The sequence below is a fragment of the Phyllostomus discolor genome, chromosome X (genome assembly GCF_004126475.2).
Source record: "Phyllostomus discolor isolate MPI-MPIP mPhyDis1 chromosome X, mPhyDis1.pri.v3, whole genome shotgun sequence".
Lineage (NCBI taxonomy): Eukaryota > Metazoa > Chordata > Mammalia > Chiroptera > Phyllostomidae > Phyllostomus > Phyllostomus discolor.
This window is the reverse complement of record NC_050198.1, coordinates 59,137,304-59,155,557: the sequence shown is the minus strand read 5'-3', so window position 1 is coordinate 59,155,557 and position 18,254 is coordinate 59,137,304. Positions and strand designations below refer to the sequence as shown.

General features: G+C 40.2%; 1 pseudogene; it reads left to right on the top strand.

Annotated features, from left to right (window-relative positions):
- Nucleotides 1–2,215: 2,215 nt before the first annotated feature.
- On the top strand, nucleotides 2,216–3,790 carry LOC114504873 (annotated as a pseudogene).
- Nucleotides 3,791–18,254: the final 14,464 nt, after the last annotated feature.

Genomic DNA, 18,254 nt, shown 5'->3' with positions numbered 1-18,254 from the left:
TATTTCTTCCTTCATTTTGTGACTGAGCCCAATCTGTTCTGTGAGCATCCTGATTACCAGTGTTTTGAACTCTGCATCAGGTAGGTTGTCTATCTCCTTGTCACTTAGCTCTTTTTCTGCAGTTTTGATATGTTCTTTCATTTGTACCATATTTCTTTATCTTGGTGCACCTGTTATGTTTTAAGGGGGAGGGGCCTTAGGTATCCACCAGGGCAGGGCACCCCTGTTTGCTGTTTTGTGGCACTGTTTATGGGGGGGGTCAGAGAAGCAACAACACCACTTGCTTGCTCTGCTCTAGCCCCTCTTTCCAATGAACTCTCCTGTGAGACTGGGAGTTTCTCCTACCATCACAACCTCTGTAGTATTTTACAGCTGGTTTTGAGTCTTTAGTTTCTCATTCAGCAAGCCCTGCCTCACCCACTCAGTCTACCACCTTGCTGTGAGTCCTCTCAGCTGGGCTGCTCCATCTCCCATCTCTGCCCCTCCTGCCAGTCTGGCTGAATGTTGCTTTAACTCTTTGGTTGTTGGAGTTCCATGCAGTTTGATTTTCTGGCACTTCTGGTTGTTTATCATTTTTAAATTGGTTGCTATCTTTCTTTTGGTTGTGCAAGGAAGCAAAGCATTTCTACCTTTGCCTCCATCTTGGCCAGAATTCCCCTGAAGTTTGCTCCACACATTTTTCTTGAGAAAATAACAGATAAAAGACATGGAATGGGGAAGTGCATGATATAAAATGAGCTGGAGTGATAGCTTTATTTTTTTTTAATAAACCATATGGAACTGATCTAGTGATTGTTTTCCTTCTTTAAATTATCTGAGAAATTACTCCAGTAGATAGAAATGACACTTAAGCTAATATATGGGAGAAATTTATTTATTTACCTTCCATTGAATATTTCCACATAATTGCCATGTAATTACAGTATTTTTGATTATGTCAAAGAAACTTCTTTTAAAGGAAGAATGGATGTGAGAAAGGAGAGCAACAAATACCTATCTGTAGAGTACCAAATGTACAATATGCTCTGTATGACACTTGAAATATTTTTATTTGTTGCTCTTCACAATAATTATCTGTTATAAAAATAATTATTCCCACTTTATAAATGAGAAAAAACTCAGAGACTTTATGTAATTTCTGAAAATTCTGAAACAAGTGTAGACATTACAGAGAGTCTAATCTCCAGCCAGTGTTTGTCTCATATAACACACTGTATCCTTTTTACTTTATGGCCATGCAAGGCTTAGGGATAAGTGTTTTTGAACTGTGTATTTTCTCCTTGACCATTCATACACACGTGGATGAATGGGTATTAATAATTTACTTTCTCCAAGTGTACATTTTCAGTAAATATAAGCATCTAGATCTAAGAAGATAGATCTGGAATATGGGTTTTGGCTGGAGTGTCTGACAAATAATAAACATTTAATAAGTATCTGTTGAAATGAGGACTCTGTGTATTAGTGAAGGGTATTAGCATTAATGCTTTAAAAGCCCAAGTCTGGAAATAGTTCAAGTTCCCATCAATAGATCATTGGATAAAAAAGCTGTGGTATATTTACACAATGAAAGTCTATGCAGCTATAAAAATGAAGGAATTTTTATCCTTTGCAACATCATGGATGGAACAGGAGAATATTATGCTTTGCAAAGCAAGGCAGTCAGAGAAAGATAAACACCATATGGTTTCGCTAATATGTGGAATCTAATGAACAAAATAAACTGATGAACAAAACAAAACCAGAGGCATGGATACATGGAACTGACTGAGAGATCTCAGAGCAGAAAAGGGGGGGGAATGGAAGAAATTAGCCAAAGAACATGTATGTGTATATGCATAACCCATGGACACAGACAACAATGTGGTGAAAGCTGGGAGGGAGAGGGGCTTGGTGTAAGGGGGGAAAGGGGGGAAAATAGAAGACATCTCTAATTGTGTTGACATTACATTTCTAATAAAAATATGTAAATGTACACAGAGGAAAAAATAGAAAAATGGACAAAATTTGCAGAGGAAGAGATGCAGATGGTCAATAATTACAAGAAAGTGTTTTAAGTCCATAAAAATGTAAGGAATGCAAATAAAATCATCTAAATAACCTTTTACTACCTATTATCTGACAACAATTATGTTTAGAAATAACCCAACAGTCTTTAGTCTACAGTTTTCCGGCTGACACTTGCCCCCTTCTTGTGCTGGGTTCAGGTTGTGGCATGTCTTATGAGACACTCCAAGCAGAATAAGGGGCAGCAGGGTGTGCTCACCTCTAAGGGACACAGTCAGAGAAAGGGAACCAGGAGCAGGAGACACTGGGGGACCATGATGCCGAGGATCAATTGTGGATCCGTTCCAGTGCCCTGAATGGGTGCTCCTGGCACCAGGGCAGGCCCGTCACTGACTCCCCACATCAGCACACTGCCTTGTCAAAATTCCCCCAAATATTGCCAGGTATCTTGAAGAAAATTTGAGATACCCCCATGGTAAGGTCAACAAGATCAGGAAGAACTTTGGCCTGAAGTGTGACCTGTTGCCCAAGTGTGAGTTCTTCAATGCAAGTAGGGGTGTGAAGGACAGCCCATCAACCTGCACATGGTTGAGGAGGCCAAGTTGGCTGGACTCTGAAGCCTGGCTGATCATTGAGCCAACATCTTGGAACACAGGAATCAGGCTGGCCCTGGCTGCTGCAGTGAAGGGTTACCACTACAACATCATAATGCTGGAGAAGATGAGTATGGAGAAGGGGGTCGTTCTGTGGGTCTGGGGGCTGAGATCTTGAGGATACTCACCCATGCCAAGTTTGATTTTCCCAAGTCTCACTTGGGGGTGCTATGGAGGCTGAGAAATGAGACCCCGAATTCTCACATCCTGAACCAATACCACAATGTCAGCAACCCTGTTGCTCACTATGGCATCACCACTGAGGAAATTTTGCAGCAATGTGATGGGAATCTGGACATGCTGGTGACTTCAGTAGGCATGGTGGCACCATCATGGGCATTGCCAGGAAGCTAAAGGAGAAGTGTGCTGCATCCAAAATGATTGGAGCAGATCCTGAAGGCTCCATTTTCACAAAGTCCAAGGAGCTGAACAGGGAAGAGCTGATGGCATACAAGGTGGAAGAGATCATCTATGACTTCATCCCCATGGTGCTGGACCAGACAGTGGTGTACAAGTGGTTCAAATGCAATGACAAGGAGTCCTTCACCTTTGAATGCATACTGATCATATAGAAGGGACTGCTGTGTGGTGGCAGTGCCAACAGCACCATGTTAGTTGCTGTGAAGATTGCCCAGAAGCTGCAAGAGGGCCAACTTTGCTTGGTGGTTCTGCCTGGCTCAGTACAGAACTACATGTCCAAGTTCCTAAGTGACAATGTGTGCTGCAGAAGGACTTCTTAAAGGAGGGGGATCTCACAGTGAAGAAGCCTTGGTGGTGGCGTCTCAAAGTTCAGAAGATAAGCCTGTCAGTTCATTGTCAGTGCTGTCCATAGTCACTTGCGAGCACACCATGAGCTTCTCTGAGAGAAGGGCTTAAACCAGGCACCCGCAGTCAGTGAATTGGAGGTACACCTGGGGATGGTTACTCTGTGGAATCTGATGACATGCCTGCTCACTGGGATGGTGCAGCTGTCAGACCACATTCATATAGTCATCTATAAGCAGTTCAAAAAGATCAGCCTGGTAGACCTACTGGACACACTCTTGCACATCCTAGAGATGGGTGACTTCACTTTGGTGGTCCATGGTCAGATCCAGTACCACAGCCACAACAAACCCAGTAAGAAGTAAATGGTGGTTGGAGTTGTCATTCCTATTGACTTGCTGACATTCTGGGGGGGCTCCAGAATCACAAATAATTTTCCCAACTCTTTACAGACATTTTAATTTACAATTTTTGCTACTCACATGGTATTTTACATTCTATAATTATTTTTAGTATTTAAAAAATACTTCAGAAGGGACTTTCAAGATGGCAGTGTAGGGAAACAAGATTTGCTTCCTTGCACAACCACATCAAAATTGCAACTAAACTGCAGAACAACCATCATTCAGAATTGTCAGGAATAGAGCTGAATGGAAGTCCTATAACTATGGAATTAAAGAAGAAACCACATCAAGATGAGTAGGAGGGGAAGAGACATGGAATAGACTGGTTCCACACCCAAGTGTGGTGGATAAAAAGCAGGAAGGATATCTTGGGAGCAAGGGGTCTCAACTCCATACCAGACACCCATGTCCAGGGTTCCAGTACCAGGAAGATAAGTCCCCATAACTTCTGGCTATAAAAAGCAGTGGGGATTGAAGTGATAGAAGAAAAACTAGTAGAGTCCCAAACAGTTCCTGTTAAAGGGTCCATGCACAGACTTACTCAGACTCACTCACTCTGAGCTCCAGCACAGAAGCAGCAGAATGAAAGGCACCACAGAAACTGAAGTAGCTGGCATCAGAGCAAGAGCTGGGAGACAACAGACAGCAGTGCTGGCAGAAGCCATTGTTCCTTTTCTGAGCCGTTCCACCACAGAGTTGGCAGGTGGGTGCCATATCTGAGACTCCACTAGCCTGGATCACAATGTTTGCTCCACCATCATGATTCTCTGAGGCTCCACCTCACCCAACTTGTGGGCTCACCCAAGCAGATTCCAGTGGCTTTTCCATATAAATGGTTTGTCTTGGCCTATGCTTCATATATTCTTAAATTTTCTCAAACAAGCAGTATCTAGCCTCAGCAAACCCCCGTGCCTATTACTAAGGGGTCTCAGGCTTGGCACTAGCAGCAGCTGACCTTGGTTCACAGCTTGGACTCATTGGGAACCTCCAAGCCCAGCACAAGTAGCAGCCAAATGCAGACCACATTGTAGCTTATGCCAAGTGGCCTCAGTCAGAACACAGTTAGTGGCTAACCTTGGCCTGCTCTGCCTGGGAGGCCTCAGAGACTCTGCATCCAGTGGACAGCTAGAGACCATGTCAGAGCACCAACACCCAACCACCTCCTCAAACAACATATTCAAAGGGTGAACTCAGCAGGCACCAGAGCTCTGCTCTGTGGAGTTGGTTGGCTTCTTCACAGCTGATCATCCTAGGGTTCAGAGGCTGTTGGTCACTGGTCACAGCCAGTTCTTACAGCTGATTGGCCTGGAAAAATCCCTCCCACTGGTCTACCAACAGTAATCAAGGCTCAACTACAAGAGGAGGATACACAAAGCTCACATGGTGGGCATACCTCAAATATCCAACTTGTGTGATGGGGAGGCTGTGCTACTGAACCCTACAGGATACTTACTACATTAGACAACTCTACCAAGACAGGGAGTCATAGCAACTCTCCATAATATTTAGAAACAACACAGGGAAGTTTCCAAAAGGAGTAACAAAGAAACATGGCTCAGATGAAAGAACAGAACACGACTCCAGAAAATGAGCTACACAAAATGGAGACAAGCAATCTACTAAATGCAGAGTTCAAAACACTGGTTATAAGGTTGCTCAGTAAACTGAGCAAAAACTTCAACAGCATAAAAAAGGGCGTGGAAACCATAAAAAAGAACCAGTAAGAAATGAAAGATAAACTAAGTAACATGAAGAAACACAGGGAATCAACAGTAGGGTTGATGAAGCCAGGAATAAAATCAGTGATTTAGAATATAAAGAAGTAAAACACCCAGTCATAATGACAAGAAAGAAAAAGTGTCCCAAAAATGAGGATAGTATAAAGAGCCTCTTGCACAATTTCAAGCATGCCAACATTGGCATCATAGGGTGCTGGATGGGGAAGAGAGAGAACAATAAATTGAAAATCTTTTTGAAAAATTATGACAGAAAACTTCCCTAACTTGATAAAGGAAATAGACGTAAAAGTCCAAGAAGCATAGAGTCTCAATCAAGATGAACTCAAAGAGGCTTATACCAAGATACATCATAATTAAAATGCCAAAAGTTAAAGACAAAGAGAGAACTTTAAGGAAGCAGGAGAAAAGCGGTTTGTTACCTACAAAGAAGCTCCCATAAGACTATCAGCTGCTTTCACAAAAGAAATTTTGCAAGCTACAAGGGGTTGGCAAGAAATATTCAAAGTAATGAAAAGGAAGAACCTACCATCAAGATTACACTACCCAGCAAAGCTATTATTTAGAATCAAAGGACAGATAAAAAGCTTTCCAGAAAAGAAAAAGCTAAAGGAATTCATCACCAAACAAGTATTACATGAAATGTTAAAGGGTTTTCTTTAAGAAAAATAAGATCAGTAAGAAGATGGTGGCCAGGTAACTGGGAACGAAGCCCACTTCCCCCTACGCAGAGATCATCTAGCCAGTCATCTGAGGAACAATGTGAATAGCCAACGGAATCCCAGCATATATGAGGTTGGAGGCCAAAATTGTAGAGGACATTGAAAAACAGATGGCAAAGGAGATTACTTTGGGATGGTAAGGTCCCTGGGGCCAGTGTGGGGACCAGGGCTACTACAGCTCCCAGCTTGGTGCCTGGCGGTGCCTGGTGCAGGATCCTTGAATGAGAGCCACATCAACAGCTCTCTCTCCTGTCAAACAGGGAGGGCAGAGTGGCACCAGAATGGAACTGGATGCTTGAAGTCACTGGGAGGAATAAAGAAGTAGGAGACACACAGGGGTAGTGTTCACCTGCTGAGACAGTGGACACCAGCTGGCTCATTACCAGAGAAATTGGGGAGCTGGGTGATACCTGTAGATGGGAAAAAAGGTGAGCCCTGACTAACCCTGACCCAGATAGTCTCCACTCTTGTTGGAAAGTTGGGCTGTGTGAAAGGCTGGACACTTGTTAGGAACAGCAGGCTTGAACAGGAGAATTTTATTAAAATAAAAGGCTCTTGGTTGCTGTTTAGGGAACTCTCCCACAGCGACTGCCCTGGCCACCCCCACTGCACTTGCAGCACCCCTGTCCACACAGCCACAACCTCTGCTATGCCCCTTCACCACTGCCTCAGTGTCAGAGCCCTTGCCCCCGGCTCCTGCACAGCCAGGCTGGCTTGCTAGGAGGAAGGAGGAGACATCCCCTTCAGAGAAGAGCAGCAGAGCTCAGGGAGTTACCAGTCCCCAGAAAGACTTAGCTCAGTGGGGGAGCTGAACTACCCTGAAGAGGCTTGAGAGTGCCTAGCACATAAGACAGTAAAGATGGAGAAGGTGGTTTATGAGTCACCCCTAATTAGTGCACCTCACGGATGGCACACTGGTGGATTGAAGGTGCTAGCCTGGCACACACAGGCAGTGGGGGCCCAGCAGTGAATGGAGGATCTGGGCTGGAGGCTGGGCAACTGTGAAGAGTGCAGCCAAGACCTGGTCCCATCCTTGCAAACCATAAGAAGGGGGAAAAGTGAAGCTCAGCCCCCATCAGCCTGTGGCATCCAGGAAGACCAGCAGAAGGCACAAGTCCAATTTAAAATCACCAGGAGACTTTTTTTATTCTTTATTTTTCTTTCCCCCGCAAAGTGAGACAATAAGACCTGGAGCTGTGAAAGGTCCAGAAACATACCCAAAGAGGTATCACAAGGCTAATCCCAAAAACTGAGAAACTGAGACAAATTTAACTTTGCTATTCCAGACAACCAGCGTGTTATTGTTTATTTGTATTATTATTATCTTTCCATTATTGTTACTTCTTTTATTTTATTGGTATTTTTATTTCTTCTTTTTGTTTAATTTTCCTCATTTTGTTTATTTGTTTAATTGCATTGTTTGACTGGTTTCCTTCTTTTCTCTTTCATAGTGTATTTTAATTTTCCTTCTTTCATTTCACTTGTGTTCCAGTAGCACACTACTCTATGTCATGCACTTACTATTCTTGTTATTAAGGTCATACAGTTTTGGTCACATGATTGTTGTTCCAGTGTTATTGTAAATAACTCGTATTCCATACAATTGGAAATATTACACAGCACCCCTCTCAGATCTTAGAACATTTCAGTACCTTCCAGAAATATATTACTGTTGTAGTTAACTCTACTCTCTTGCACAGCTATTTTCTATACTTTACTCCCACTATATCTCATAATCTAACCTCCTACAAGGGGTCTGTTTGCTGAGATCAGCTCACAATCCTTCCCATCTCTAACAAGAGCCTTATCTCTTTTCTACCCTTTATAAAAAGTGTCTAGTAGGGTGAAATATCATGATTAACACTATACTTAGCCAAAGTATCTCCTGTCACTTCCATACAGGTTGGTACTTTAAATCCCATAGAACACACTCCTGCTGTCTTAATCCATTTTACCTTCTCCTCTAACTGATCACTTAAAAGAGTAGGTGAGAACTGTCAATGCCAATATGCCTACTGGAAGAGATAACCCACCAACAAAGGAACCACCAAAAAATAATTAAAAAGATAGTGGAGGAATGAGTGAAGCCACACTATCCTCCACCCAGGACAAATCTGGAATGGCAACTAAATGATGGAGGAATTACCCAGAGCAAACAAATGAACAGTAACAAGAGAGAAGCCTCCTAACCATGGACAGAGAGAAGAAACAACTTTGACACAAACTCTATGCACCTGACAACAGCATACAAGACATAGTGGGTGGAGAGACCTTCAGTCAACCAGATGGAGGGTAGGGTCCACCAAAGAAAGGCCCAACAACAATCAAACCCAAATACATCCAGAGAGCCAACATTAACATCATCCCAAGAGCAGCAAGTTCAGGAGATTATTAAAACTGAATCACTTAATCAAACAGGTCTCCTACCATAGAATTTCACACCACAGACCCAGGGAGTCAGAACAAATCAATTTAAGGAGCAGAGACTAACAAGAAGAGTCTCACAAACAATGATAAGACAAAGACACAAGCCCCAAATGAAAGGAAAGGGGGAAATCTCAGAGAGAATGCTAAATGAAATAGAGGCAACTCAGTTATCATATACTGAGTTCAAAGCACTGGTTATAAGGAAGCTCAATGAGCTCACAGAGAATTACCAAAAACTACAGGGAAACTATGATGAATTACACTGAAAACTATATCAACATGAAAAAGGAAATAGAAACCATCACCAAGGGCTAATACAAAATGAAGAATACAATTTATGAATAGAAGAATACAGTAAAAGGAATCAAAAGAACACTAGATGAAACAGAGGACTGAATCAGCAAGCTAGAAGAAAAAGTAGAAAAAACATTGAAAAGGAAAAATGACTCAGAAAGAAAGAAGAGATGTTAAGGGAACTGCAAAACAACATGAAATGTAATAATATCTTTATAATACAGATACCAGAAGGAGAGAAAAGAAAGGGATTGTAGACCTGTTTGAAAAAGTAATGATGGAAAACTTCCCTAATGTGATAAGAGAAAAAAATCACACAAATCCAGGAAACACAGAGAGTCCCAATCAGGAGGAACCCAAAGAAGTCCACTTCAAGACACATCATGATTAAAATGGCAAATTCCAAGACAAAGAGAGAATCTTAAAGGCAGCAAGGAAGCAACAGGAAGTAAAATACAAGGGATACCCAATAAGACTGGTAGCTGACTTCTCAAAGGAAACACTACAAGCTAGAAGGGATTGGCAAGAAATATTCCAAGTAAAGAAAAACAAAGTCATGCAAACAAAACTACTCTATCCACCAAGGCTCTCAATTATAATGGAAAGTGAAATAAGGAGTTTCTCAGAAAAAAAAAGGCTCAGACAATACAGCTCCACCAAACCAGCACTGCAAGAGATGCTAAAGGGAATGCTTTAAGAAAAGGAAGTAAAAGACAGAAAGAGAGAGGAACGCAGGTATGAAGAAAGGAAAATGGCAATCAATAAGTACCTATCAGTGATAATCTTAAATGTAAATGGATTAAATGCTCAACTCAAAAGACATACAATAGCTGAATGGATAAGAAATCATGACCCACACATATGCTGCCTACAAGAGACACACTTCAGAAAAAAAGACCTAAACAGACTGAAAGGGGAGGGGTAGAAAAAATATCCAAAGAAAACTAACAGGAAAAAAAGCCAGGGTAGCAATACTCATATCAGACAAAATAGACTAAAAAAAAAAGCCATAAAGAGAGACCCAGAAGGTCATTTCACAATACATTAAAGGGAACAATCCATGAAGAAGTCATAAACATTGTAAATATATATAGGCAGCCAACATAGGAGTACCCACTATATAAAGAAAATCTTGCAGGACATCAAGACAGATATTGACCGCAACACAATTATAGTAGGGGATTTTAACACCAGACGGTCAAAAATAGGTAGATCTTCCAAACACAGTATGAACAAAGATATTGTGGCATTAACAATACCCTAGATGAAAAAGGACTTAACTGATATATAGAGCTTTTCATCCCAAAGAAGCAAAATACACATTCTTTTCCAATGATCATGAAACATTTTCAAAGACAGACCACATGATAGAACACAAAGCAAGCCTCAACAAATTCAAGAAAATTGAAATCTTATCAAAAATTTTCTCTAACCAGAAGGGACTGAAAATAGAAACCAACCTCAAGCAAAAAACTCAAAAACTCTCAAACTCATGGAGGTTGAATAGCATGATATTAAACAATGAGTGGGTTAAGAATGAGATCAAGGAAGAAATCAAAAAGTTTCTGGAAACAAATGAAAATGAACTCACAACAACCAAAAACTTATGGGACACACTGAAGTCAGTCCTGAGAGGGAAGTTCATAGAGATACAGGCCTACCTAAAAAAAAATACAAACAATTCAAATAAACAACCTAACCATGCATCTAAAAGAACTCACAGATCAACGACAAAGACAGACCAGAGGGAGTAGAAGGAAGATAAACAAGATCAGAAGATTATTAAATGACATAGAGACTAAAAGCACAATTCTAAGGATTAATAAATCCAGGAGCTGGTTCATTGCAAAGATGAACAATATCAACACACCTTTAAACAGACTCATCAAGAAGAAAACAGATAGGACCCAAATAAACACAATCAGAAATGAAAGAGGAAACATTACAACTGATACCACAGAAATACAAAGGATTGAAAGAAATTACTATGAAGAACTGTATGCCAAGAAATTTGAAAACTTAGGTGAAATGGAGAAATTTCTAGAAGAACATAATCTTCCAAAACTCAATGAAGAAAAAGAAGAAAGCCTGAACAGACCAATAACAGCAAAAGAAATAAAAATAGTAATTAAAAAAAATCCCGACACAGAAAAGCGCTGGCCTGTACAGTTTCACAGGAGATTTCTACAAAGTATTTAAGGATGAGCTAACCTCCATCCTTCACAAAGGATAAAACATTCAAAATGATGGAAGATTCCCAAACAGTTTTTATAAAGGCAGCATCATCCTAATCCCAAAACCAGATAAAGACACAACAGAGACAGAAAACTTCAGGCCAACGTCACTGATGAATACAGACGCTAAAATCATCAACACAATATTGGCAAACTGCATCCAACAATACATTAAAAAGATCATACACAATGACCAAGTAGAATTCATCCCAGGGATACAAGGATTGTTCAATATTCACAAATCAGTAAATGTAATACATCACATGAACAAAATAAAGACAAAAATCACATGATTATATCAATAGATGTGGAAAAAGCATTTGAGAAGGTACAGCACCCATTTTTGATAAAAACACTCAGCAGAGTGGGAATAGAGGGAGCATTCCTCAACATAATAAATGCCATATATGAGAGACCTGCAGCCACTATCATACTCAATGGGCAAAAACTAAAAACTCTACCACTAAGATCAGGAACAAAACAAGGTTTTCCACTTTCTCCATTTCTATCCAACATAGTATTGGAAGTCCTAGCCATAGCAATAAGACAAGAAAAGAAAATAAAAGGCATCCTAATTGAAAAAGAGAAAACAAAACTGTCATTGTTTGCAGATGACATGATAGTGTACATAGAGAATCCTACAGACTCCAGCAAAAAACTGCTCTACCTAGTAAATGAATATGGCAAAACAGCAGGATACAAAGTCATTTTCAGAAATCAAAGGCATTTTTCTTTACCAACAATTAAACATCAGAAACAGATATCAGGGGGAAAAGTCCATTCAATATAACAACAAGAAAAATAAAGTACCTGAGAATAAACCTAACCAAGGACGTAAAAGACCTGTACTCAGAAAGCTACACAACACTGAAGAAAGCAATCAAGGAAAACACAAACAAATGGAAGCTTGTACCATACTCATGGACTGGAAGAATTAACATAATCAAAATGTCCATACTACCCAAAGCAATTTATACATTTAAGGCAATTCTTATTAAAGAACCAATGGCACACTTCACAGATATAGAACAAACACTTCCAAAATGTATATGGAATCATAAATGACCCTGAATAGCTGCAGCAATTCTGTAAAAGAAGAGCAAAGTAGGGGGGATCACAATACCTGATATCAAACTATATCACAAGGCCACTGTAATCAAAACAGCCTGGTACTGGAGTAAGAACAGACACATGGACAAATAGAGAGCCTCAGAAATAAACCCAAGTCTCTGTGGTCAATTAGTATTTGACAAAGGGAGCAGCAGCATAAAATGGAGCAAAAATAGCTTCTTCAACAAATGGTGCTGGGACAGCTGGACAGCTACATGCAAAAAAATGAAACTCAAGCACCAACTTACACCATACAAAAAAGTAAATTCTAGGTGGATAAAAGATTTAACAATAAGTTGTGACACCATACAAGTCCCAGAGGAGAACATAGGCAGGAATATCTGAGATATTCCATGGAGCAATATTTTCACTGATATATCCCCTAGAGTAAGGGACATAAAGGAAAAAAGAATCCAATGGGATCTCATGAAAATAAAAAGCTTCTGCATGGCTAAAGAAAACAGCATTAAAATGAAAAGTGAACTAACCACATGGGAAAACATCTTTGCCAGTGGTACCTCAGACAAAGGATTAATATCCAAAATATACACAGAACTCACACAGCTGCACTCTAAGAAGACAAGTGACCCAATTAAAAAAAATGGGCAAAGGACTTGAACAGACACTTCTTCAAGGAGAACACACAGAGGGCCCAGAGACATATGAAAAGATGCTTAGCCTCCTTAGCCAACAGAGAGATGCAAATTAAAACCACAGTGAGATATCACTTCACACCATTGAGAATGGCCCTCATAAGCAAAGCAAGAAACAGAAAGTGTTGGAGAGGTTGTGGAGAAAAGGGGACCCTAATCCACCATTGGTGGGATCACAGACTGGTGCAACTACTATGGAAAACAGTTTGGAATTTCCTCAGAAAACTAAAAATGGATCTGCTTTTTGACCCAGCAATTCCACTGCTAGGATTGGAACCTAAGAACCCTGAAACACCAATCCAAAAGAACCTATGCAGCCCAATGTTTGTAGCAGCACAATTTACAATAGCAAAGTGCTGGAAGCAACCTAAGTGCCCATCAGTAAATGAATGGATAAGAAAAAAACTATGGTACATTTACACAATGGAATTCTACACAGCTGAATGTAAGGAGGAGCTCCTACCTTTGCAACAGCATGGATGGAACTGGAGAGCATTATGCTAAGTGAAATAAACCAGGTGGTGAAATGCAAATACCATATGATCTCACCTTTAACTGGAACCTAATGATCAAAACAAACAAGCAAGCCAAGTGCAACCAAAGACATTGAAATTGAGATCAGGCTGACAGTGACCAGAGGTGAGAGGGGAGGGAATAATGGGGAAAAAGTGCAAAGTGTTTACAGGAACAATTATAAAGGACAAGTTGAGAATAACAAAGGGTGTGTGGAAATGGGATGTAGGTGGGGAAGCCTGGGGTGGTGGGGAAGCATGGGGCGGGGAGGCAGAAAACTGTCCTTGAACAACAATATAAATATTTAACATTATCTAAGAAGAGTGTATTTTATGTTTATGATAAAATTGTATCCCCTAAAAGTGCTACTACTTATTAAATATTTCAGATAATAAGTGTAGAGCTGTGAAATTAATCCAGATCAATAAAAATTTAACTCTTCCCTGATTATATCCCCTTCTTTCTCCCCTAGAGGTAATCACTATAGAGAAAGGGTTGATTACCATTCCCATCCATTGTTTCATCCTTTATTCCAAATGATAAATTTCTTAAAAAATATGTAGTATTCTTTGCATATTGTCACAGCACTCACACACACACACACACACACACACGCTGGTGCGCGCACATGCATATGTATATGGCTCAGGCACTGGCTTCCAGGAAGACATCCTGAGCGTGTGTGTGTGTGTGTGTGTGTCTATTGGTCCTTACATTCAAGGGAGTTTTGTGAGGAGTTTAAGGGGAAATTTTCATCAAGATCCCAGCACGGTATTTGCACATCACCCACAACACTGAAATTTGCTTCTTTTCCATCCTAACTCTTCTTATCTTTAACAGGGATGCTCTTTGTTAGCCTCAATAGCATTACTCTACTTTAGTGAGTATTTGGGAATGAAAGAAGAAGGGCACCATATACTTTATTATGTAAGAAATTTACTGCCATCTTTATGTTATGCAGTGTAATGAAGTTGGACTGGGGAAAAGTCTTTATCCTTTCCAGTAAATAATTGTTTTTCCTGTGCTCTGATGGTGCCCTCTATAACTTGACATGCACATGACCTGAGGGTCTGCGATCTGCTTGAATTTCAAGAAAGAAGTGATTGGATCTACAGGGAGGAATACTGCAGTGACATTCAGGAGCTCTTCGAGGTCCTGAGCCATCCCAGAGTGAGTTCCTTCACCTGATATATCCTGCACCATCACATAGGTGTTCAGTGAGCATCACTTTTCATACCTCCAGTGACCCAGGAGCTACAGAGGTCACAGTAATGGTTTCACATGGTTCAACTCCTTGTGGAAGTTATGGTGACCCCTGTAGAACCTCTTTAATTTATGAAGAGATGGAAGACCTCTCTGGAGTTTTCTGAGACTCCTCAAAGGTGAGCTGGGCCTTACAAGGTGGGCAGGACTAATGGGGGCTGGATGAGAGGGAGAGAACAGGAAGTTCAGCCTGACTGGAGTCAATAGTAGGGCTCCAGGTGAGCAGACAGGGCTCAAAGGTAACTGATTGGGCACTTCAGGGATCTAAGGCAGTCCAGGTTTAGGAACAATTGAGGAAAGGACACATTGGCTTCTGTGGGATGCTACATAGCCTGTTTACACACTAAAATGGCAGCCACATTGGTAAAAAGGAAAATGCCTTGCACATGTGTTACTGGTCCAGGGGGTCAAGGGAGAAACAGTAACACTAGGAGTAGTGACAGTGAGTAGATGCTCAGCTCTCTAAACCTTCATTAAAGTAGGAAGTAGATAACAAAGGGAAGGATTTATCAGTAATGAATCCCCTAAATTGTCTGGAAATCATACACCCTTTACAGTTTCTCACTCATCCCGGGTCTCATGGACTCTCATTGACTAGTGAGTTTCTGCCTGTCTCCTGAAGTCACATTCTTAAACAGATGCCCACTCTATTTTTCAGCAGTTTCACCTCTACATCCTCCAGATGTCACTCAGGCTTTTCTCCTTCTTTGTTTCCTCAATTTCTTTCATCAGCTCAATGAGTTGTATCACAGCACCACACTGCTTTGACAAGTTTAGTTGTGTTTTCTTAACATATTGGTCTCGTGCACTTATCTTTTCTGAAGAGTTAAGATTTGACCTCTGCCCCAAGTAGGTCTACATTTGTTGACCAAGCACCATCTTATAGTTGGGTAACAGTGCTATGGTAGATATATGGGCTCTGCATCCTTTGCTCAAATGTGAAATTGTCCACACTACCTGACCTTTTCAAATTTGTTCAGTAGAACCGCTGAGACAGATTCACCTGGGGTGTAATGGTTTGTTTTTGGATTTCAACCATGTTATCTTTTTGGAGAGCTTCAGTAGTTTACCAGGTAGGCACACAATGCCCCTTCTCTTTTCTCTAAATTTATCTCTCTGCCAACTTACTGAAGGGATTCATGAAGATGCAGGGTGCAATCCTTGGACTCAGAACAGAAACTTTAATAATTAGGGAGTGGATCTGATAGAATGCAGTTGGTTATATAATGTTCTTAACAGATTACTTGTTCAATCAGGAGGTACACTTTGTGAAGTATATGACTCACTGCTATGCTGTACATCTAAAACTAATACAAAACAATATTAAATGTAAGCTGTAATGGAAAAATAAAATTTAAAAATCTGCTCAAAGTGCTGTTCTTAATTCTTTTGGGTATATACCCAGAAGTGTAATTGCTGGATAATATGAAAATTTTGTGTAATTGTGTGGGGAACAGTCATACTGTTTTCTTTTTTATTTTCTTTTTAATTTTTTTTTATTTTATAATGTTTTTTTGTTGTTGTTCAGGTAAAGCTGTCTCCACTTGCCCCCCACCACACCCTCTTGCTCCACCCATCCCCACCTCCCACTCTCAAACCTACCCCTTATAGCTTTGCTCATGTGTCCTTTATATATGTTCCTTGATGTCCCTTCCCCTACTTTCCCCCATTATCTTTCTCCCTTGTCCCTTCTGATGACTGTCAGTCTTTTTCTTTATTTCAATGTATCTGGTTTCATTTGGCTTGCTTATTTGTTTTTTTTGTGTGTGTTTTTATTAGGTTTCACTTAAAGGTGAGAACATATGATATTTGTCTTTCAACACCTGTCTTATTTCACTTACCATAATGCTCTCCAGTTCCATCCATGTTATTGTAAAGGGTAGGAACTCCTTTCTTTCTGCAGCACAGTATTCCATTGTGTAAATGTACCATAGTTTTTGGTCCATTCACGTAGTGATGGGCACTTAGCTTGCTTCCAAAACTTCACTATTATAAATTGTGCTGCTATGAACACTGGGGTGCATAGGTTCTTCTGAATTGCTGTTTCAGTATTCTCAGGGTATAATCCAAGCACTGGAATTGCAAGGTCAAAAGGCAGTTACATTTTTAGTTTTCTGAGGAAGTTCCATACTGTTTTCCACAGTGGCTACACCAGCCTGCATTCCCACCAACAGTGCACTAGGGTTCTCTTCTCTCCACAACCTCTCAGTCACTTGTTGTTTCTTGATGTGGTCATCATGGCCATTCTGATTGATGTGAAGTGCTATCTTGTGGTTTTAATTTGCATCTCTCTGATGGCTAATGATGCTGAGCATCCTTTCATATGTCTCTGGACCCTTTGTATGTCCTCATTGGAGAAGTTTGTGTTCAGGTCCTTTCCCCATTTTGTAATTGTTCCCCACCACCACCACCACCTGCCCCAGAATACAGTAATGTGAGTTCTTTATATATTTTGGAGGTCAAACCATTGTCCGAGGTCTTATTTGGGAATATACTTTCTCACACACTTTGTTCCCTTTTCATTTTGCTGATATTTTCTTTAACCTTACAGAAGTTTTTATTTTGATGAAGTTCCATTTGTTTATTCTTTCCATTATGTCCCTTATCTCTAAGGTCAATTAATATTTGACAAAGCAGGCTGAGGCATGAAATGAGTAAAAATAACCTCTGCAACAAATGGCTTTGGGAGATCTGGACAGCTACATGCAAAAAAAAAAAAAAAAAAGAGAGAGAGAGAAAGAAAAGAAAAGATACTCAACCACCAACTTACACAATACATAAGAATAAACTCAAGGTGGATAAAAGATTTAAATATAAGTTGTGACACCATAAAAGTCCTAGAGGAGAACATAGAAAATCTCAGATAAGCCATGAACAATATTTTCACCAAGCCATCCTGTTTTTCATAGTAGGTACACCATTAGATACTCCAAGAAACAAGGCACAAAGTATCAATTTCTCCACATTCTCATCAATACTTGTTATTTTCTGTGAATTTTTGAAAACAGCCTTTCTAATAGGTGTGAAAATGTTCTCAGTGTGGTTTGGATTTGCATTTCCCTAATGATTAGTGATGTTGAGTATATTTTCATGTGCTTATTGGCTATTTGAACATCTTCTTTGGAAGAATGTCTATTCAAGTATTCTGCCTATTTCAGAGTTGAGTGGTTTATATTTTGTTGTCGAGTTATATAAGTTTATTGCATGTTCTGGATATTAATCATGTATGAAATATAATCCGCAAATATTTTCTCCCATTCTGCATATGGCCTCTTCATTCTGCTGATAGGGTGTTTTGAGGCACAAAATTTTTTAACACTGATGAAGTCCAGTTTACACCATAATTTTGTTTTCTGTGTTTTTGGTCTCATATCTAAGAAATCATTGGTAAATCCAATATGATGAAGCTTTTCCCTATGTTTTCCTCTAAAAGTATTGTAGTTTCAACTTTTACATTTAGGTCTTTGATCAGT